This window comes from Cryptomeria japonica, chromosome 6 (assembly GCF_030272615.1).
Source record: "Cryptomeria japonica chromosome 6, Sugi_1.0, whole genome shotgun sequence".
NCBI classification, from domain to species: Eukaryota; Viridiplantae; Streptophyta; class Pinopsida; order Cupressales; family Cupressaceae; genus Cryptomeria; species Cryptomeria japonica.
The window spans coordinates 157,208,128-157,230,678 of NC_081410.1; the positions used below are offsets into that span (position 1 = coordinate 157,208,128).

At 38.8% G+C, this 22,551-nt stretch overlaps 1 protein-coding gene across 2 annotated transcripts in view; it reads left to right on the top strand.

Annotated features, from left to right (window-relative positions):
* The window catches only part of LOC131035121 (DNA-dependent metalloprotease WSS1), an 84,717-nt gene that overhangs the window by 61,530 nt on the left and 636 nt on the right, over positions 1–22,551 (top strand). The gene's annotated exons all lie outside the window — the stretch shown is intronic.

Consider the following 22,551-nt stretch of genomic DNA (forward strand, 5'->3'; position numbering starts at 1 on the left):
CAAATGTCACTCGATTCTACTTTCGAGGAGGATGCATCCACTTTCCTTTTTAGAAGCAGCATATTCAATGAACTTGGACACAAGAGGACGAACCTCTTCCATGGTGACATGTGGCCAAATTTTGCTTGAGAATTGGTCTTGTGAAATCAAATAAATTTTCTTGAATTTTGATCTTCAATTTCCCTGTCTGCATATCATTTTCTCTTACTATATCTTGTTTAAGCACCTCAACTGCCACAAGGAAAACTGTCTTGAATTCCTCTGACCAATTTTTCAACTTCAGCACAATCAATCTCTATCTTCTTTAGGGACTCAACTTTGGTTGTTTGCAAAATACCAAATGTTGAAATCATAAACATTTCCTGCTTGAATCACACCTCCATTGACCAGATCCTGTTTGGGAAGTCCCCTCATTGCCTTCAGGCATGGAATTACTTTGTTCTGAATATTTTGAAGATCTTCCCACATCTCGGACATGTCCTAGATTCTATATAGGAAAGATGTAGAATCATATGCTGACACCAAGTTTTCTACTTGTATGGCAGCCTGCTCCATTGTGTTTGAAATCCACCCTTTAGCCTCCCCAAATGTAGGTTTCATATCTTTGAAATCTCTGACAGATTCCTATGGAAGGGCTAAAGGTGGGGGAATTGGCGCCTCCTCTCGATCAATGGGATTGATCAGGTGTTGGGCATACCTCCTCAACAGTTCATTCTCAATCTTCAGTTTTTCTTTTTTCTCAATTTCTTTCCTCAACCTTTCCTTGATAGTTTTCACAGAATCATCCAGTTCCTGGACCTCTTGAACCTTAGTGGTTGGGCCCAAGTCAATGGTCGTTATCTCATACCCTTTAGGAGTAATATCCTCCTGTGCCTTATTGACCTTTAGCACCGCCACCTGAATGGATCTAAATCCTGTATTATATCTTTGAATCAAGGAAAATCTCTTGGCTCCCTTCTTTTCCACTGTTTTATTCAATCCAACTAAGAGGCTTGCTGTGTCTTCTTCTTGGTGTATTTCTACGGGCGCCTTAGCTTTCATTCTGTCTTTCAGTCAATCAGGAATTGTTGATTGCTCCATGCCATCGTTGACTGGATCATCCTCAATTCCCTTGAGAGCCGAAATCACACCATCCAAAAATTCTCCCTCAGGTTCAGTATTATCCAGTTCCACAAACTCTAGTGGAATGGGCTCCATATTCTTCTCTTCAAAAATAGGAGAGGGAATTCCTATTTCATTCTCAGGTTCACTTTCATCCACCGAAGGCCTATTTGGAGCGATGGATGAGGTCTTGATGGTAGATTGAGCTTGATTTGGTTTCTATCGTTTGTTGACAATCTCCTCATCCACAACCTTCTTTCCTCTCGCTTTGGATGAACTTCCTGTTGTTTCCTTCCTTTTTCTAGAAGCTGCACTTTCAAGACCCTTAGGATTATGAGACATTGCATCATGGTTCAAGGAAAAGGACTCATCAGCTCCCATTAAATCATAAGTGAGGCACATTTCTTGCCTTGAGTTCATTAGTCCTTTGAGCAACCCACCATTTGGAGTACTCAACCACTGGCCTCATCAAATCGCCTAAGTTTGCCCTCTCAGAATCTGACCAATCAATCGGGGGAAGTGACTCATTCTTTATATCTTCATAACGTAGTTGCACAGGTTCATCTTCATCTTCAATTTGATTAGCTTCTTGGAAAACTTCAGAGGCACAAATCAAATTCATTGGTATCCTTGACCATATCCTCTTTCTTATTTCAAAGATATCAACAACATTGGCCCAATAATCTTTAAGGCCAGGCCTGTGTTCATATCTTATTCCATTCACAGATCCCATACAGTGGAAGGGATCAAAGTAAGCCCTTGATTGGAAAGGAGAAAATGGATACTGTTGTGAGGTATTCACACATCGCCCCATTGCAAATGGGGGACCCCCACTTTTTTGCTTCTGGGGTTAGCTCTTTTAGTTTTGTTGTTGGTCGTTTTAGTGTCTTAGGCTTTGCATTGAAGGGATTGAGTTTCTCAAAGGTCATCAAGCCAGGTGGAGTGAAGGAGGTCATGTTAGTTGAGTGATTAGGGGTTATTTAGATCATTCCTAGGGTTTTTGTGTACCACCCGGTCACGCTTCAAGTTGCTAAATCAAACCTTGCTTGAATGCATAGTGTCCTCTTAGGTCCCGTCCCTTACATCAAGGTCAGAGCAAACTCGCCTTAGAAGTCTGGAATGTCATCCTGATCTTGAAGTGTCTTGAAATTTGACTAAGTCTGGAAATTTGAAGGATCCTCCAAAAACTAGATTTTGCATTATAACTCCTGGAGGTTCGAAACCACTCTCAAACATCCTGACAATATATATGGAATCTTATACTTAAATGTTATATTCCATATATGAATCTTGACGGAGAGGCTAACTTGTCAAACGATCTTCATGTTGAAGGAGAAGTGAGAGAACTTCATGTTGAAGGAGAAGTGAGAGAACTTCATGTTGGAGAAGAGGTGAGCGAACTTCATGTTGAAGGAGAGATGAGCGAACTTCATGTTGGAGAAGAGGTGAGCGAACTTCATGTTGAAAGAGAGGTGAGCGAACTTCATGTTGGAGATGAGATGAGTGAACTTCATGTTGAAGGGGAGATGAGCGAACTTCATGTTGGAGATGATAGGATTAGAGCGAAGTTTCTTCTTCACGAGTTTGCATTTTGAAGTAAAATTGACAACTTCATGCTTAAGCACTTTGGAGTGAAATTCATGATCTAGCAAAATGAAGCGATCTTGAGAGTGAAATTAAATCAACTTCGTGCATTGAACAAAGAGAGCAAATTGTGCTTACTTCATGAGTTGAAGGGAGTGAGCGAAGTTCTAACTTTGGTAGTTGAGAAAGGAGAGTGAATTTCATGTTTTCATCAAGGAGAGCGAAATTGAATAAGAGAAGGATAATCGCCTTAAGGAGACACAATGTCAAATGAACTTCATGATCTCACCAATAGGAGCGAACTTCAACTTCAAGGAGATAGGAGCGAACTTCGGGTTCAAACAACTAGGAGCGAAATGATAACTTCATGAGTTGAGAGTTTGGAGCGAATAGGAGCGAACTTCGGGTTCAAACAACTAGGAGCGAAATGATAACTTCATGAGTTGAGAGTTTGGAGCGAAATTGCTACTTCATGTGTTTAGGAAGAGGAGCGAAGTTCATGATCTTGTTAAGTAGAGCGATTTGTGAATGAAGTTGGATATAAATAGGAGAGATAATCAAATCAACTTCATGTTTCACCAATTTGGAGTGAAGTTGTTACTTCATGAACTCATGATTTGGAGCGAAGTTTTCATTTCACAAGCTACTGATTTTGAGCGATCTTACAACTTCATGTATTGAACGAAGAGAGCGAAGTTACACTTCATGAGTTAAGGTTTTGGAGCGAAGTTTTCTAACTTCATGAGTTGAGTGACTAGAGCGAAGTTGACAACTTCGGGAGTTGAAAGAATGAAGCGAAAATCATGAATCAAACAAGGAGAATGAAGTGTATGCAAAGTAAACTTCATGATTGACCTACATGAGCAAACTTCATGATTTGACCTACATGAGCAAACTTCACAATTTGAAGGGTATGAGTGAAGTTCAAGAAAATGAAGAAGATTAAGGCGAGGGAAAACTTAACGAACATCAAGGATGGAATACACTTGAAGAGCTCCTCTCTAAGAGCAAAAATCAACTTCAAGAAGCTCCTTTGTGAAGATGAATTCCTCTAAATCTTCTTATCAAACCTGCAAAACACATAGAATCAAGGGATATATCAAGCTAAGAAGAACTATCAAAGTTATATATTATGTATTTGATATCATGTTTATTTTGTTTTGCAGATGGGAGAGGATGGTGATTGCAAAGCAAAAAGGAGGAAAATTGTAAGACCTACACCACCATGCAAGAGGAGAAACTTCACGACCAAGAGGAATTTCAAACCTATCTGAGAGTAACATATCTACGAATCCAAGGATTCGCGGGTTGCCCCTACAAGTTCCTGATGAATCCTACTAATAGGATGGTATTGCTAGAAGTCCTATGGCGACTTGAGACTTTTATGTGTGTTCAGAGGGCCAAACAAAAGATAGGAGTTCCTTTTCCTCTCAGTGCTGGAAAAATGTTGGAATCTTGCCCATCCTCTCAGGCCGCAACAAATGCAAACAAGGAAATTTAGTGGTACCCATTTTCTCTTTTCCAGTCAAGGGCTTACTTTGATCCCTTCCACCGTATGGGATCTCTGAATGGAATAAGATACGAACACAAGCTTGACCTTGAAGATTATGGGCCAATGCTGCTGATAACTTTGAAATAAGAAAGAGGATATGGTCAAGGATACCATTGAATTTGATTCGAGCCTCTGAATTTTTCCGAGTAGTTGAACAAATTGAAGATGAAGATGAACGTGTGCAACTGCGGTATGAAGATATAAAGAATGAGCCTCTTCTCTTGAATGATTGGTCAGATTCTGAGAGGGCAAACTTAGGCGATTTGATGAGGCCAGGGGTTGAGTACTCCAAATGGTGGGCTGCTTAGAGGACTAATGAACTCAAGGCAAGAAATGTGCCTCTCACTTATGATTTAATGGGAGCTGATGAGTCTTTTTCCTCTAACCATGATGCAATATCTCATAATCCTAAGGGTCTTGAAAGTGCGGCTTCTAGAAAAGGAAGGAAACATCAGGAAGTTCATCCAAAGCGAGAGGAAAGAAGGTTGCGGATGAGGAGATTGTCAACAAATGACAGAAACCAAATCAGGCTCAATCTACCATTAGCGCCTCATCCATGGCTCCAAATAGGCCGTCGGTGGATGAAAGTGAACCTAAGAATGAAATAGGAATTCCTTCTCCTGTTTTTGAAGAGCAAAATATGGAGCCCATTCCGCTAGAGGTTGTGTGGAACTGGATAATACTGAACCTGAGGGAGAATTTTTGGATGGTGTGATTTCGGCTCTCAAGGGAATTGAGGATGATCTGGTCGACGATGGCATGGAGCAATCAACAATTCTTGATTGGCTGAAAGACATAATGAAAGCTAAGGGGCCCGTAGAAATACACCAAGAAGAAGACACAACGAGCCTCTTAGTTGGATTGAATAAAACGGTGGAAAAGAAGGGAGCCAAGAGATTTTCCTTGATTCAAAGAAATAATACAAGATTTAGATCCATTTAGGTGGCGGTGCCAAAGGTCAATAAGGCACAAGAGGATATTACTCCTGAAGAATATGAGATAACGACCATTGACTTGGGTCCAACCACTAAGGTTCAAGTGGTCTAGGGAATTGGACGATTCTGTGAATACTATCAAGGAAAGGTTGAGGAAAGAAATTGAGAAGGAAAAACTGAAGACTGATAATGAACAGTTGAGGAGGTATGTCCAACACATGATCAATCCCATTGATTGAGAGGAGGCGTCAATTCCCCCATCTTTAGCCCTTCCACAGGAATTTGTCAGAGATTTTGAAGATATGAAAACTACATTTGGGGAGGCTTGTTGTGACGTTTTCACAACATCACCCCATTGCAAATGGGGACCCCCTTCTTTTTAGGCCGTTTCGGTCTTTTGGCTTTGTTTTTTGGGTCTTTTCGCAACAGTCTCTCTAGTCTCTTTGCTTTGCAAGTGTTTGGGGGATTGAATTGATTAGGTTTGCTTTTCGTTTGAGTGAATTTGGTGAAGTCTAGGGCCTGTTTCGTCAATTTTAGGGTTTCTACCTTTAGTCGTAGATTTTAGGGGTTTCTGCTAGGGTTTTGGAAAAACTGAACATGGAACTGGAATCTGGACCCTTCAAGGAAGCTTCCAATAAAATTTGAGCGAAATCGGAGCAACTTTTTAGAAAGTTCCTATTTTTTAGGGATTTTATTGTGTCTCAGAATGTCTTCATTTGGCCAAAAATCAAACTTACTATTTTTAGTAAGTTTCTATTTATAGTAAGTCATTCCTGTGTCCTGTTCCAGGGATCTAACACTGATGCTCTAAAGGTTTCTATTTTTGGAAGTTCATTTTTGGCAGAGGACCATTCAGGCGAAGTGATGAAGGCCAAGCATTCACGACTACTTCTAATTCTGGAAAGTCAGAAAGAAGACAGAGAGAGTCAAAAATAGAAAAGTGTTGAAAGCCCATTCCTGAAGTGTAAGGCTCGAGAAATTTGTCTAAGTCCGGGAAATCACCTCAAATCCATATATGGTAGCCTAATCCGGAAGAAGCTCAAACATTTACCTAAGTCAAGAAGAAGAAAGGAAATCATGAATTCCTCCACACATGGAGAAATCTGCCCTACTTCTCAGGAGGGCGCCAAAGTGGAGTGGTTAGGGAAGAATTGAAAGAATCATGAATTCCTCCACCTATGTAAAAATCCACCCATGAGTGAGTTAAGGTACTATAATGAGGTGTGCAAGGAAAGATGAAGAAGTGCATGAATCCTCCACCAATGCAAAACACCGCCCAACACTCAGGTAGGGCGCCAAAATGAATGATGCATGGAAAAGACTAAGAATTTATTCCTCCTTGAACAAGTGAAGAATTGTGCCCTCGCCAAGGAAGAATGTTGAAATGGCTAAGTCAAAGAGAATCAAGGAAACGATGAAATTCCAAGACATAGGGAATTCCATGCCTAAGGTGGAAAACTGAAAATTTGTCTAAGGCATGAAAATCCAAGGGTCAAGGAGGAAATTGAAGGTTAGGAATGGATTGAGAAAGCAGAAAATCCCCTCGAGAAAATCTTAAAAAAATCCATTTTTAGACACCAAATCTCGTATGAATTTCAAAATTTTTGTAGATTTGGATTCGTAGGAGAATTTTCTATCTCCTGGACCTGGGACCTAAATTTTAGGAAAGTTCCTAAAAAATAGATGTGAAAAGTTGGTCAAAAAGCTCCCTGTGGACATGATGAATTCGAAGAGCACAAAAATTCCTTCCTCAAGGAACAAATTTCCATAATTTCTTCTCCAGTTCCAAAATGTGCCCAAGGTTGGAAACAAGACATAAAAATCAAGGTTTAGGAAGAAAAATTCAAAATTAAAAAAAAATCCTTCCTTAGGGAAGAATTGCGCCCAAGAAGAAGAAATTCCGAGAAAGTGAAAACATTGACTAAGTGAAGGAAATTCCTTCCTTCACGACAAAATTCTTGGAAAAGGTGAGAATTTGGCTAAGTGTTGGAAATTCCTTCCTTCAAGACAAAATTCCAGGAAGGTGAAAATTTGGCTAAGTGATGGAAATTTCTTTCTTCATGACAGAATTCTAGGAAAGTTAAAAATTGACAAAGTGTTGGAAATTCCTTCCTTCAGGACGAAATTCCAAGCAAGGAAGAAATCACACACAAGGATGAATTGAAGATAAAATTTCTAAGGCAAGGAAGGAATCGAAGATGAACAAAACGAGAAAAAATTGAAAAATCCATTTTTAGGCATTAAATCTCGTCTGAATTTCAAAAGTTTTGCGGATTTGGATTTGTGAGAGAATTCTCTCCCTCTTGGACTTGAAACCCTAATTTGTGGAAAATTCCTAAAAAATAGGAGATGGTGAAAATTGATGGAAAACCTTCTCCAAGCAAGGAAAGTTGAAGAGACTTCAAGAAAATTCTTCCTGAATCAATTTTTCTCTCTCCAACAATTCTAGATGTGCAGGAGCGGATATATGACGACGGGGTCCACTTGCATGGCGAGGATCTATTGAACGACTGGCAGTATGGTGGCGCATTCATTGCCGGAATATTTGACCAAATGGCGACCCGGTCATTGCATGTTGAATTTATGGCAGATTCCTTTTGCATGCAACCACCACATGTGGAAATGATGGAGCATTTATCACATAATGGGGTGATTTTTGCATGGATGAATATTCAACACATGTTGGGCGAATTTGAAAGATGGGGTGCATTTAATGCACTGATGGATGCCATTTTTGGGCTTTTAGAATAATTGTATATGGGCTTAGTGGGCATCAATAGCCGATTCCCACCTTGTTGCATCTTGAGTGGGAAATCTTTAGGGTTTGCATGTAGTCAATGCCAGGGGCCTATGTAAAGGGGTGATCCCCCCTCATTTGTAAAGGAGGGAGATTTGTATGAAATTGTTGCGACAAGTTTTTGAAATAATAACAATGAAACATTGTTCTCAGATGGTGTCCACTTAAGTTATTTTGCAAAACTTGCATGGTTTCACCTTCCTCACTTAGTAGAATTTTATTTTCTCAGTTGTTAGATAAAGTGCTTTGATTTCAATGGAGAATGTAATGGTGTCTGATGAATTTCCATGGTTCATACTTTTTGCATCTTGCTGATTGTAAGTTGCAGTGTAAAGTTAGCCCGAGCCACTAAACTTGTGCTAAGTTCGGTTGTGGACAGTCGTTTGGATTGTGCCGTTTTGGGTATTCAAATGCACTATCTCGATTTGAAAATCCTTCAACATCCTCAGAAGATTGCATCGGTTCTTGTGGAGTTGTAGTTAAACTTTGCGAAGCAGAGCTTGGTTTATTTGGAATTTGTCCACCGAAGCATTAACTGTTGATATCACTGCCCTTAGGAGTAGATTTAGATCCTTCTAAACCCTTTCCCCTTTATTTCAGTCCATTTGAAGCAGAAGCATTGCAGAATTGCCACATCTGATGATGGAGTTCCAGCCACAACAAAGAAGTGAAAGAACAATCGAAATGTAAGGCCCCTTGGATTACCAACAATCACATCAACCAACTGAGTCACCTCCGTTGCACGAAGGAACCTTGGAGTTAGCCGTTTGAACTTTCCGCAATCCTAGCATACGGTTAAACTTTGATCAAGAGAGAGTGAAGTGACCATTGGTAACTTTATTCTGTGTTCGACGCTGTCATAAAAAACACGTCACAAGGCTGAAGGGTCGATTTTAGACACAATGGAGTAGATTGCCATACTAGTAGAAAACCTGGTGTCAGCGTACGATTCTTCATCTTCTTGCCTATACAGAATCCAGGACATGTTCGAGATGTTGGAAGGTCTTCAAAATATTCAGAACAAAGTAATTCCATGCTTGAAGGCAATGAGGGCACTTCCCAAATAGGATTTGGTTGATGGAGGTGTGATTCAGGCGAGAGATGTTTATGATTTCAACACTTGGTATTTCGCACTAACAACCAGAGTTGAGTCCCTAAAGAAGATAGAGGCTGATTGTGCTGAAGTTCAAAAGGTGGTCAGAGGATTTTAAGACAAGTTTTCCTTGTGGTAGCCGAGGTGCTTAAACAAGATATAGTAGGAGAAAATGATATGCAGGTAGGGAAATTGAAGATCAAAATTCAAGAAAATTTCTTTGATTTCAGGGCCAATTCTCAAGCAAAATTTGGCCAAGGTATCAAGTTTCTTGTTCATTGATGGAAATTTTCTGGCGCAGGCTGCTAATTGGGAAAGTGCTTTGGCCACTTGTGCTGATGAGTTGGACATGGTTAAGTATAGAATTGGAAACTTGCCATATGTTACCATGGAAGAGGTCTGTCCTCTTGTGTCCAAGTTCATTGAATATGTGGCTTCTGAAAAGTAAAGTGGGTGCATCCTCCTCGAAAGTAGCATCGAGTGACACTTGTCTTGTTCTTATTTGTTTAAGTTTGATGGATTTTGGAAAGCCTAATTAGGGTTGTGGTGTTCCAATTTGGGCCCTCAATCTTTGTTTGATTTTAGTCGTTCATTCCTATTCTGGTGCCTATATAAGACTCCCTTTCATTTTGAGAGTGTGGGGTTTTTTGATATTGTTGCAATTGACTACTTTGATAATAAAGTTTCTTATGTGCTTATGGGCTTTGAAATATATATGTCTAAGTAGTTCGCATGGTTTCTGTCTTATTCAACAAGTAGGGTAGAATTTGTTATAAGTAGTTAGATGAATACAAGATTTGATAAGTGTTGATTATGGTGAATTCCGTTTGCTCATACTATTGATAAATAGATGATTTCTATTTATTGTGCAAAGTTAGTTTGAGCCTATTTCGTGGATGCTTAAGTTCAGCTTGAATAAATATTGTTCAAATTGATGGTAATTATTCTAAGTATGAAAATCACAAGCACAAACCCTTGAAGATTGCATCTGCTTTGTTGAGTTGTTTAAATTGGTGAGCCAAAGTATGGTTTATTTTGCCTTGGGAATTGTTTAAGTTGAGCGTAAGGCCCCTTGTATTTTAGTAAACATCACCAAGGAGGCTATATCCAACGTAAAGCCGCTTTGTTCGCACATATAAACCTTGAAGTCGCCGTATGATCTTCACACAATCTTAGCATACGTAGTGATTTTGTTCAAGAGAGGGTAGAGTGTCCTTTGACATTTTATTTAGTGTTTAGTGGTGTTGATGTGTATTTTATGACAATGTCGAACACAGAATAAAGTTACCAACGGTCACCTTACTCTCTCTTGATCAAAGTACCATTGTATGCTAAGATTGCAGTAAGTTCAAACAATCGACTCCAAGGCCCCTTTATGTTGCGGATGTGACTCAGTTGGCTGATGTGGTTGTTGGTAATCCAAGGGGACTTACGTTTGATTCATTCTTTCACTTCTTTGGTGTGGTTGGAACTTCATCATTAGATATAGCAATTCTATGATGCTTCTGCTTTGGATGAACTAAACTGAAATGAACTGAAAATAAAGGGGAAAGGGTTAGAAGGATCTAAATCTATTCCTAAGGGCAATGCTATCAATAGATAATGCTTTAGTAGACAAATTCCAAATAAACCAAGCTCTGTTTCGCCAAGTTTAACTACAACTCCGCAAGAATAGGTGCAATCTTCTGAGGATGTTGAAGGATTTTCACATTGAGAAAGTGCATTTGAATACCCAATACGACGCAATCCAATGACTATTCACAATCAAACTTAGCATAGATTTGGGTTTTTAGGCTAACTTTACACTGCAACTTATAATCAACAAGATGCAAAAAGTATGAACCATGGAAATTCAGCAAACACCATTACATTCTCCATTGAAATCAAAGCACTATACTACTTCTACTCTAAGTGAGGAAGGTGATGTTAAGGGGTGTGCTCGATTAACTACAGGCAATGACACAGATCATGTTGCCTTCCCAACCATAGACGATATACTGCTATCATCTCCCCCGAGCACTACAATTCTGGATAATGCAGATTAACTGTATATTCAATCTGTCTATGTATCGACCTGCTTGTCTTGTATATGTCATGCAAGGAGAGAACATATCTCCCTTTATACCTTATCTAAGGTGCCTCTCCATCAAGAGTCGACACACTTCAAACCAAGATGACTCTTCATAAGGGTGGTGGTAATAAATTTTATATTTGACATAACAAATGAATCGGTCTTGTTAAAGTGTCGGCTAATACAAGGAAATGTTCGCTAGATGCAAATAAGCAAAGCCGAAGGCTAATTGCTTATTTGGGTTGAGTCGACTCTCTTAAGGAGACTCCCGTAGCTATACACATCAACAGGTGAAACCATGCAAGTTTTGAAAAATAACTTAAGTGGACACCATCAGAGAACAATGTTTCACTGTTATTATCTCAAAACTTATCGCAACAATTTCATACAAATCTCCCTCCTTTACAAATGAGGGGTGTCACCCCTTTATATAGGCTTCAAGCCTTGGCCACATGCAAAACCCTAATTAGGGTTTGCCCTAAAAGATTCTCCACACATGATGCAACAAGTTGGGAATCAACAATAAATACCCATGATGCCTATATACAATTAATTCCAGCCTATTACAATTGGTAACCAGAATGCAATAAATGCATCATTTCCCACTAAATATGGCCAACATGCAATGAATATTCCTCCACACAAAAAATCACCTCATCATGCCATAAATGCACCATCATCTCCACATGCGACGATTGCATGCAAAATGAATCTACCATGATGCCCTAAATGTGACGGCTGCATGCAAAGAGATGCTCCATTAATTCAGCATGCGTTGACCTGGCTGCCACTTGGCGAGAAACCCTTGGAGAGAGAAAACTTTATCTAGGAAGAATTTTCTTGAGATTTTGAATTTGCCCTGTCTTGGAGGAGTTTTTTCATCAATTTTCAGCATCTCCTATTTTAAATTTTTTTTTTCAAATTCGAGTTCTGGGGTCTAGGAGAGAGAAAATTCTCTCACGATTCCAAATCTATCATCATTTTGAAATTTGGATGATTTTTGATGCATGAAAATGGATTTTTCAAAAATTTTCTTAGGGGGAATTTTCTTGTTCAGTTCATCCTTGATTCCTTCCTTGCCTCATAATTTTTTCACCTCCAATTCACTCTGGCGTGGAATTCATGTTGTGAAGGAATTCTCCTTTGGAAAGAAATTTCTTCCTTACCCCTGTGGAATTCATGTTGTGAAGGAATTTTGCTTGAGGAGGAAAAATCCTCCATACCCTTCACTTGGTCCCCATTCTTGACCTTGATTCTGCTTTACCCCTAAGGAAGAAAATTCTTCCAACACTTAGTCAATTTTTCCACTTTCTTGGAATTCTATCCTGAAGGAAGGAGTTTCCAACACTTGGTCAATTTTTCACTTTCATGGAATTCTGTCTTGAAGGAAGGAATTTCCAACACTTGGTCAATTTTTCACTTTTTCCAATAATTCTGTCTTGAAGGAAGGAATTTCCAACACACGGTCAATTTTTCATTTTTTCCAAGAATTCTATCTTGAAAGAAGGAATTTCCAACACTTAGTCAATTTTTCCACTTTCTTGGAATTTTGTCTAGAAGGAAGGAATTTCCAACACTTTGTCAATTTTTCACTTTTCCTACTTTTTACGATTTTTTTCAAATTTGAGTTCCAGGGTCCAAGAGAGAGAAAATTCGCTCACTTAGCCAAATTTGTCATCATCTTGAAATTTGGATGAATTTTCATGCCCGAAAGAGGATTTTTCAAATCTTTTCCCGAGAGGAGTTTTCTTTTGAATTTCATCATTGACTTCACATTTCCATTCCTTGGAATTCATCCTTCAATCTTGGGTGCTGGAATGACCCTGTGGAGGAATTTTCTTTTGGAAGGAAATTCCTTCCCTTCCTTGATTTGGCACTCCTCTTTATCCTTGGGCACAAATTCCATGCAGTGGAGGAATGTTGACTTCGTTGACTTTTCCTTGACAACCCTGTTTTGGCGCCCAACTTCCTGTCTGGGTGGAATTTGGGCATGATGAAGTAAAAGGTGGTGTGGAGGAAATTTCCTCCACACCCTCACTTGAGCACTCTTCTTTTCCTTTGGGCGCTAAAACACATGGGTGATGGAATTTTTGGGGTGGAGGAAATTCCTCCACAACCCCATTTTAGCGCCCTACCTTTGACTTGGGCACCAAATCCACCATGCCAGGGAATTTCGGATTTTCTCGACCATACTCACATTCGTCTTCCTTGGCAAGGATTTTTACTTGATTCCTCATCCATAGTCAATTTTCGACCATTTTCTAGATCAGGATGCCATATTTGGAATTGAAGTGATTTTGTCAAGCCACACTTAGAAGATTTTTCATGTTTTCCATTTCCAGAATGGGCATCCATACTTCCAATTTTCTGATCAGTACCTTGCTTTTTCAAATTTTCCGGATTTAGAAATGATCAGGAATGCCTAGTCTTCAATGTTTGCCTGTGAAGAACTTGCCAAAATAGACTTTCCCAAAATAGTAAGTGTTTTAAAATGTTAGGATTAGGGCAAAACAGGACGCAAAGACACTAAAAATAGTAAGTTTGATTTTTGGCAAAATCAGACCAATCTGAGAGGCAGTGAAATCCCTAAAAAATAGGAACTTTCTAAAAATAGAAAGTTGCTCAGAATTTGCTCAAATTTCACGTGTAGGTTCCTTGTAGGGTCCTAATTTCAATGCACTTCTCAGTTTTTCCAAAACCCTAAAGGAAAGGCCTCAAATCCAAGTCTGGAGGATGAAACCCTAAAACGGACAAAACAAGCTCTAGACTTAGCCAAATTTGCTCAAACGAGCTGCAGACTTGATCAAATTGACCCCCAAACATTTACAAACCGAGGAGGCTGACGAGATTGCCGCGAAATGACCCAACAAACCAAAACCAAAAGACCAAGAGGGCCTAAAAAGTAGGGAGTCCCCATTTTCAATGGGGCGATGTGTGAAAACGTGACAACAGGTGGGTGATAAAACGCACACCAACAAGGAGGAAGAATGAAGACTTATAGAAGAAGCTTCTTCAAATCAATTGAGGATGAGCTGGTGACAAACTGCTTGTGCTTCCTTGATCTTGGCTCCAACTAACGGTCTTCTTTCTTGTTTCTATCTTCAAGTTTGCATGATGAAGTTGCTTGAGTCGAATTTGATGAAAGAGCATGCAAGAAAGAGGTTGGAACTGCTGCAAACTGATTGTTGACTGCTCCAAAAGTTTTGACTCATGTGCAACCCATATGGGAGTTCAAACTGACCTTGAACTGCTGGATCTGCTCTAAAAACTCCTCTTTTTAGCTTGAAATTGATGTACGTGTTGGAACTCCACCTCTTGCCCTTTTAGACTGATGTATGAACTGCTTGTGTGATGCAGTTAACTTATTGAGTAATTTAGGAGCTTTTAGATTTCACTAAGAGTTTTGACTTTAACTTCTTAAGGTGTAGGAGAACTTACTGCTGCATATCTGATATAACCATCCTTTATGACTGTGTATTGGAGGTTTTGTCAAATGCTCCTGAAGCACTATTCTCTATTTCTTTGACATGGATGTTACATTGTATATTGCAATGGCCATTACTTCCTTTCTCTGCCTTCTGTTTGGTTCAAGATTGTCCTTTATGACTGCACTGTTCAATGGCTGCTTTGACCTTTGAGGACTGTCAAAAGATGACTGCACACTGTCTCTCTTATCAGTTCTAGGCCTGCTCTTCTTTGCATGACTGTATCCTTAATTTTTTAATGTGATTAGCACTGATCTGTTGTTTTCTGTATGCTCTTGATGCTGTTGTTGCACCCATCCTTGAGGTTGATCTTCAAGGGACCTTTCCAAGGCATACTCTGCTCTCAAGAATTTTGGTGTCTTGACTCCAACCATGTCACCTACTGTGTTATGACTACCCTGTCTCTGAGATGTCTTTGCTACTGAAATTGTGTTCATATATCCCTGCAAAGTCTGAGATTCTTTGTCATCTATCACTGATCCTGAAGTCTTTTGTGCCTTGTGTTGGCTGTCATATCTCCATTGCTTTTGATGTCTTGACAATGATCTTGTGTCTCTTTTCTTATAGCATGGTTATAACAAACAAATCACATGAAACTCTTATGCCTCATGACTGTATTCTGTCATTGTTATGGACTGTATTTTATATTGTTTTAACTCATAAATCACTGAGACAATTGTAGACATGACTTGCTAAATGTTTTATGGTATTATAGCCTTTGAAGGTTGTTTTGCTGCACCTTACTTGGACAGTGAACTAAGGGCTTTGGAGACTGCTAAACATGTAAATGATGAGCCCTTCCTTTTGCTGTTTTTAGTAGCCTTTTGTCTTTTCTGGTTCAGCACTGTATTCTTGTGACTGCTCTATTGTTTAGGCCTTACATGACTGCAACTTTGTAGCATCTTATTCACTGTTATGGCTCTGTTTTACCTTGACTGAGACCTTTAGGCCTAATCACTGTCTTTCATCTTATAGATGATTGCCTCTGTCATAGACTCATAAGTCTATGCTTTCACACAGTGATCTTGAAGCTGATGCTCTCTGTTTTAGTCTTTGACTGTCCCAATTTGCTTGTAACCTTGACCAATAACTTGTCATTAATGCCTTGTGTTATGATTTGCTTTGTAGTTTGACTCGTCTTTACCAAGATTTGCCTCTTCATGCTCTATCTTAGGCTCTTGGCTTTATTGTAATCTCATGATGATTGATACTCTGTTTATTGCAGTAAAGGCCTTCAATGTTGGTGAATATTGATCTATGCATTTCCTACCACTGTTCTTGTGTTCAGCAAGGTCTGTTATCTCTGTCTTTTCTTTCCATGCATGGACTGTGACTGTATAGACTGTCTTCATTTTGTCCTTATACTCTGTAGTCTGTATACTTGTCGGTTCTACTTTTGGGACTGGTGCTCATTCATCAATAGCCTCTTGAACACTTGCTTTTTTTCTCTTTTCTAAATGTCTTCTCTTTGTGGCCTAAAAGATCTTCATAGTGTTGGGCTGCATTTGATACCCATTTGATTGTTACTCTCTAAACACTTTAGGCTGTATCAGACCTTTATACTGTCATTGGCCATTGTTACTTTGTTTGATCTTTGATTTGTGACTGTCAAGCCTTTTGTAGCTTATAAAGGGGAGGGCTGCTATTCTCCTCGTTAGGACTGCTGTAGCTGTTTTTCCTCTAAGGGCTGTGACTGTGACTGAAAGTTTATTATCATATTTCTGAGTTTAAACCCTCGTCTCAAAGCTACCATAATCCCCAGTGTATTCTTTGCTAATGGACTTGACCTTTATGTTTTATTCTTTAATCTTTGGCACTTTTCTGCTCTGCAACATGACTTCATGAAGACTGTCATGTACCATCTTTTGACTGCAAATTTCACTTATCATTGCCATTGTGTCTCACAAAAGCATTCAAACATTTGTCAACACATTGTCTTCAATCAATATTTATTACTGCTCTTTTGTCAAAAACTGTTCAAACAAGGCATGTGAATACTGCCTTGTCTTGTTTTAGTTGGCTTATGTCTTTGCTTTGATCCCTTGTCATTGATGAGGCCAAATCACAGATATTGTTTATTGCTTTGCTTCTCTGAGTCTGCAAATGATGTCACTGCCCCTTGATGCTGCTGCTACGGTCTTTACCTTCATACATTACTATTTGTTCTTGTCCTGGGGGTCTTTGTGTCATTGCTTTATTAGACAAGGGACATTAGAAATTCTGTCCTAAGACTGCTTTGAGGGTAAATGCCTTAATATTTCATGGCTTTGTTCTAAACCCTAGAGGGGCTTAATGAAGGCAACCTTACAAAGATATACTTAAGACAAAACCTTCTTATACTGCTATAAAAACCTCAGAGACCTGCATTGCTATTGGATTCTTTCTTCTATCATTTATGATAATAGGAAAATCATGATCAGGTTTCTCGGAAGAGAATAAAGAAAGCTCGAGTTTATACATGCTAATAACCTTGCCTTCTTATACAAAATAATGGAAGAAACATGAAAGAGGCACACCTGTTCTGAGTGAGATAAAAGATCTTTGCATGGCTTAGTCTTGTAGGTGTCTTTAGGGTGTACTTCATGTTCTTAACTGTCCAATCTTTTCTGATGAAGCTTTTATGTGAGGAACTCTGAGATAACCTTAGTTGTGAAGCTGGAACTGTGATGTGATGCTTTGAAAATGCTCTTCCCACGCCTGAATCTTTGCATGCATCCATTAGCTGCCTGTTGATGACCTCTTTGGGTGGCAGAAGAAGCATGTAGTGGGTTAGGATGTAGCTGTTTACAGACAGAAAACTCCCATTTTCTCCATGAAGACGTTAACAACAGGAAGAAAACTTCATGGACACAAAGGTAGCCCTAAAAACAACATGTAATATTCTGGATTGACTGTGTGTTTTGAACTTTTATTTCCATCTTTTGTCATAAAGACTTAAACTTGACTCTTTTACGTCGATTAAGGCTTTTGTTGCTTCTTTAAAGATCCCATTTGATGACAAATAAAGAACCTCATCTAACATTCACATCATTTTGACAATATAGACCAAAGGCATTTGAAGTGAACTCTACTCTTTTTTCCCTTTATTTTTTGAATAATTAAAACATTTTCCACATCAAAACATCAAGAAGGCAAATGATGCTATGTGGGGCCATTTTTGATCTGGAAGGAGAAAATTGGTAACAGGGTGTTTGTAGTGGGCTCCTTGCTCCTCATAAAATACCAAAGTGGGGTCCTTGCTATGAATTGCTTGCGTGATCTGCTCAAGCATACCAAAGGTCTCATAAATCTCCAACGCTAGGAGAGTCAATTTCAACATATCTAATTGCTAGCACAATAGGCTCAATGAAGTAGCAAACATATGCAAGTGCAAACAAGTTACAAAAATTAAAATCTTCAAAACAAATAGAAATATTTTACGAGTTAGAAACATTAGTAAATTATTAATTAACATTTTGAAAATTAAATAATGAATTGGCAATCTTCTTACCTCATTGTGGACCACCAATCATCATCAAGGATTTTTTTGATTCACACTTCTTCCTTCGGGTGTGCTTGCCTCTTGCCACCTACCCCACTTTGTGTTGACCACCATTAATTGTAAAGCCTCTTGGATATTAAACATCCTCTCTAACAAAATGAAGTTGTTGACATAGCTAGTGTCCATGGGCTTGAGGAATTCCTTCCTCGAAAATGTCCTAAACAAAGCAAGTGAAGTGTGATACTTGCAAATGAACATCAGCACATCTCTAGCCTCTAACACCCCTGCATTTACCCAACCCATCTTCCCAATGTCCTTCAAGGTATTGTTCAATGCATTAACACAACATGGGGTCCAAAAAATGTGCTTATAATCACTCTCTACCAACTAACCCTCACACATGGGCTGAACCGGTCACTACCTGTACAACATTAGAGGCTCCAACTTCTTTTATGGCATCTTGCAAAATTTGAAATTGGAAGGTTGCATCCTTCCTTTTCCTTAAACAATCAATAGCTCTAAGAAAATAAGAGCCTACTGAACCTGTGACAATAATATTGATGAGTGACCGATGTTTGATATTGGTCCACTTATCCACGATGGCAGAACATCCATCCCTTATCCAAATTAGTCTCATATCTTCCATCAACACACTCACCTTGGAATATTCTCTATCAAGGAGGGTGGTGTGTAGCTTATGTTCTCTAGGTGGAACAAATGAGGGACTAGCAGCTATCACATCTTTGAACATTTGTTTAAATATGGTGAACATGCCACATTTAATGGTATGGCATGGGCATGAAAAACTTAGCAATAGAGGAATCACCCACATCTTGTGATTGCATGTTAAACATATCTGCAAAGTAGTATTTTTTTTTTTTTTCCCTTAGTAGAACTAGTTATTTCTCCTTCATGAAATCTAACATCCACGGATCCTGTAGGCAGTGACACACTAGACTACAAACTCTTCAATGGAATCCCTTTCTTGCCTCCCCCTCCATATACAATCTAGTTTTCTCAATCTTTTCAGCTAGAGTTCTTGTTTTACGACCTTTCATCCCTTGACCATCTATCCAAAAAAGATGGCAATAATCTCTCATACAGCTGCCCCTATATTCTTTTTTGCAGAAATGGCAATGACATACTCTAGTTCCCCTTGAATATTTTTCTTATCTTTATCAACTCTTGATGCAAATTGTAATAGAGATTTCTTAGGGTTAAGTGGGCCTTTTGCGTAGGTTTTGAGGAGTTTGGAAGGACATTCAAATGGGTTTGAACTTGCTGGCCCTGCTACACACTGACTCCCTAAAGAATCCCCAGTGCCTGCCATAATTCTATGAGATCTAGGTCTATTTCTTTCTTGCACTTGAACTTCAATCTCCTCACTATCACTACTGTCACTGCTGCTCATGTTTCTTTTTTTTAAGAATTCCAAAGAGAGCTGCAAGTTCAAAATAAGAAAAAAAAAAACTCACAATGCCATCCCTATGTGTTGAAAAATTTGAAAAAAACCTGGAAAAGTGCAAAACAAATTGCAAAAACAAATGTAAGATGAAGAACTTACCTCTAATGTAGTGGATTTGATGCCCTAGTCTCCTCTTTCAACTGCTGCTCTTCAAGTCAAGTTTGCAAATGTTAAAATGATAATTTTTTTTTTGTTGTTGTTTTCTTTTGATAGGTGAAATAGGTTTAGGTTTTGTTGAAAGGGGTGCGGGGGTCCTTGTAGGTCAACCCACCCCTTTTTTTTAATTTAAAAAATGTGCGTTTTTTTTAAACTTGTCTCAAATGTTGCTGGGCTGTAGGGGATGGCTAGCTGTCCTCATGACGGTCGAGGGATGCCTAGATGTCCCCTGGCCTTCCCTTGATGTCCCTTGTCACCAAGGAAACGTTTCCAAAATTTAGCTCAAAAAGGGGATGTTTCTTGGATGTCCTGGTGCAAGACAGGGACTCTTTCCTTCAAACTTACAAAACTCGAAGCACAAAATACCCTTGCAGAGACTCTTTGCTACAAAATAAACAGTCAGATTGCAACAAATCATAAACTTATATGCTCATCAAATTAGCAACACATAATTATAACTATAGCTGTCAGTGGCCTCTCATCTCTATATGTTCTCTTCCTCGATCGACCCCAACTGTTCCCTAATTGGACTGATGCCTCTCCTTGATGCTAATTCTATCCTCTAGCCTTTCTTTGGTCCTCACACCAAGTTTCAAGGTGTTATGACAATCGAGTTAGGGAGAAACTGTCAAATTTCTGTTAGAACCCTAGTTATCCTAGCCAACCAGGCAACCCCATGAAAAATCTGCAAATTTTTTCTCCTTTTTAACTGTTCAGAATTTCAATCATCGACAAATGGAAGATATTACACTACTCTATACCCACATCTGCTCACTCAAACAGTTTGTATCCATACAACAACATATAAGTACAGAAAATAGGGTAAATTGCAGAAACAGGGTGAATTGCAGAAATTAGGCTTCCAATTTAGTGCCAATGATTTCAAATTTTGAAAATCAGTTGCATAATTTACATTGCAGATTCTGAATTTTTCCCCCCTTTTCCAACCGTTGCTCATACAATTATTACCAAATTTGCTTTTTCCCGCGGTCACAACAGACCTTTGGGCTGCAAGACGGTTCAACTTCCAAATCTGATAAATCATTGACACAGGTGTCGGAATAACAATGCCGAGCTGTTAAATCAACGTTGGACATCGATATCGGAATAACAATTCCGAACATGACTTCTTGATCACCCATCGGAATGACTCATAAAGGTGGAGCAACAATTTTAAGTAATCCTGATAGAACAAAACCACCCCGATGTCACTTATTTCAGTATAGCTATACCGAACAAGACATTTGAAGGTCTATCGGAATAGCCATGCAAAGTCGGCTGAACAAATTTTTTCAATCCCGATAGTATAAACTATCCAGATGACAACCATGATACCTTATCGGTTAAACTATCCCGATGACAACAAAATGACAGCTTTTGAACAATGACACTTCATCGGTTTAACTATCCCGATGACAGTAATGACAACTTTTTGAGCAACTTTACAAATTTGCAAATCATGACTCCAAATTAGACATACAAACCTAAAAATATGAAATAACATTACAAATGGTCTCAACAGACCTTATTGAATCAAAATGGACCTAACCCTAACTCCTAAGACTCAAAACACCTAATTGACCTATTGACTAGACTCCAGGTGCTCTTGCACCATGTCCTTGCATCCCCGAAATGTGCCATATAGGAAACAGGCCTTCTGGGGTAGGGCACATGTCTCAAGGAGCACTAATTTTACCAAGTTCTGGCATTTTTCTTTATACATTGGTTTCCTCACCCTTGTTTTGTTTAAACTTGCATTAAAGGATAATGGCTTATTTTTCATATTTGCGAATTGCATTTATGAGAGGCTGAAGAAAGGACTAGTTCTATAGTGAAGGATTTTTGTAAAAGGTGAAGTGCGTCCCCTTTTTAACATTGTTTTGTGGGACTTGACTCATAAATTCTTGCTATACAAATATAAACTAGGCACACAACTTTGAGACCTGTTTAGTCATCTTTTTACAAGTAGCTAGTGAAAGATACAGAAATCATGTTTAAATTCTGGTTTAATCTCTACATGCAAATGATATTCTGATTGATATCTGTAATGGCTGTTTTCCTTGAAAAAATTGGTGGTTTAACGTAAGTACATATGTGCTTAGTAAGTAGATTTTATGAACTTAATAATTTGTAAGTGCCTTTTACAGTGCATGCAAGCTTTTCCTGCCACTGTATCGTCTAAAGAATGTAGCCCAGGTTGTGTAGGAAAGTGTTTAAGCTAAAAGTACATGTGCCTCTGTGTGTGTGAGTGTGTATTTGTTCTTACCATATTGCTTTCCTTTTGTTTTGTGAGTTTAAAGTTTTAAGATAATTGATAAGATATTTCAATGTAACAGTAAATCTTTCAAAGAGGAAGATAGATATTAAATTTCTCATGTCCCAGTTGTTACATATCACTTCGCGCATCTCAAGGTGCTAAAAGTCCACCCTCATTATCCAGTTTGAGAGAAAGATGATTTAGTCCTGTGTGTCAAGTAGTTGTCGATTCACACCTCACTTATAGTTTATAACTTCTAGATACCTCCTAACAGTAGCCTTGTGAGCATATTGTGGGGCAAGCTTTTTCTCTTTGCGACCTCCCAATTGCATGCAACACTGGAAGAGGTCCATTTTTTTTTGTAGTGTTTTTGCCATGAAAGGGGTTTTTTCATGTTTTCTTTAATTAGGTTTGATCTTCCAAATTTTTCTTTGAAAATTTGCTTGTGAAAAAAGTAGATACTGATGCATCAAGTTAAAAAATATGCCATTTTTTGTTAGAGGAGTGATACAGGAGAAACAACTATGTTAAAATTTGACAGAAATGGCCTAAAAGTCGCAAGTATTAATTGAAT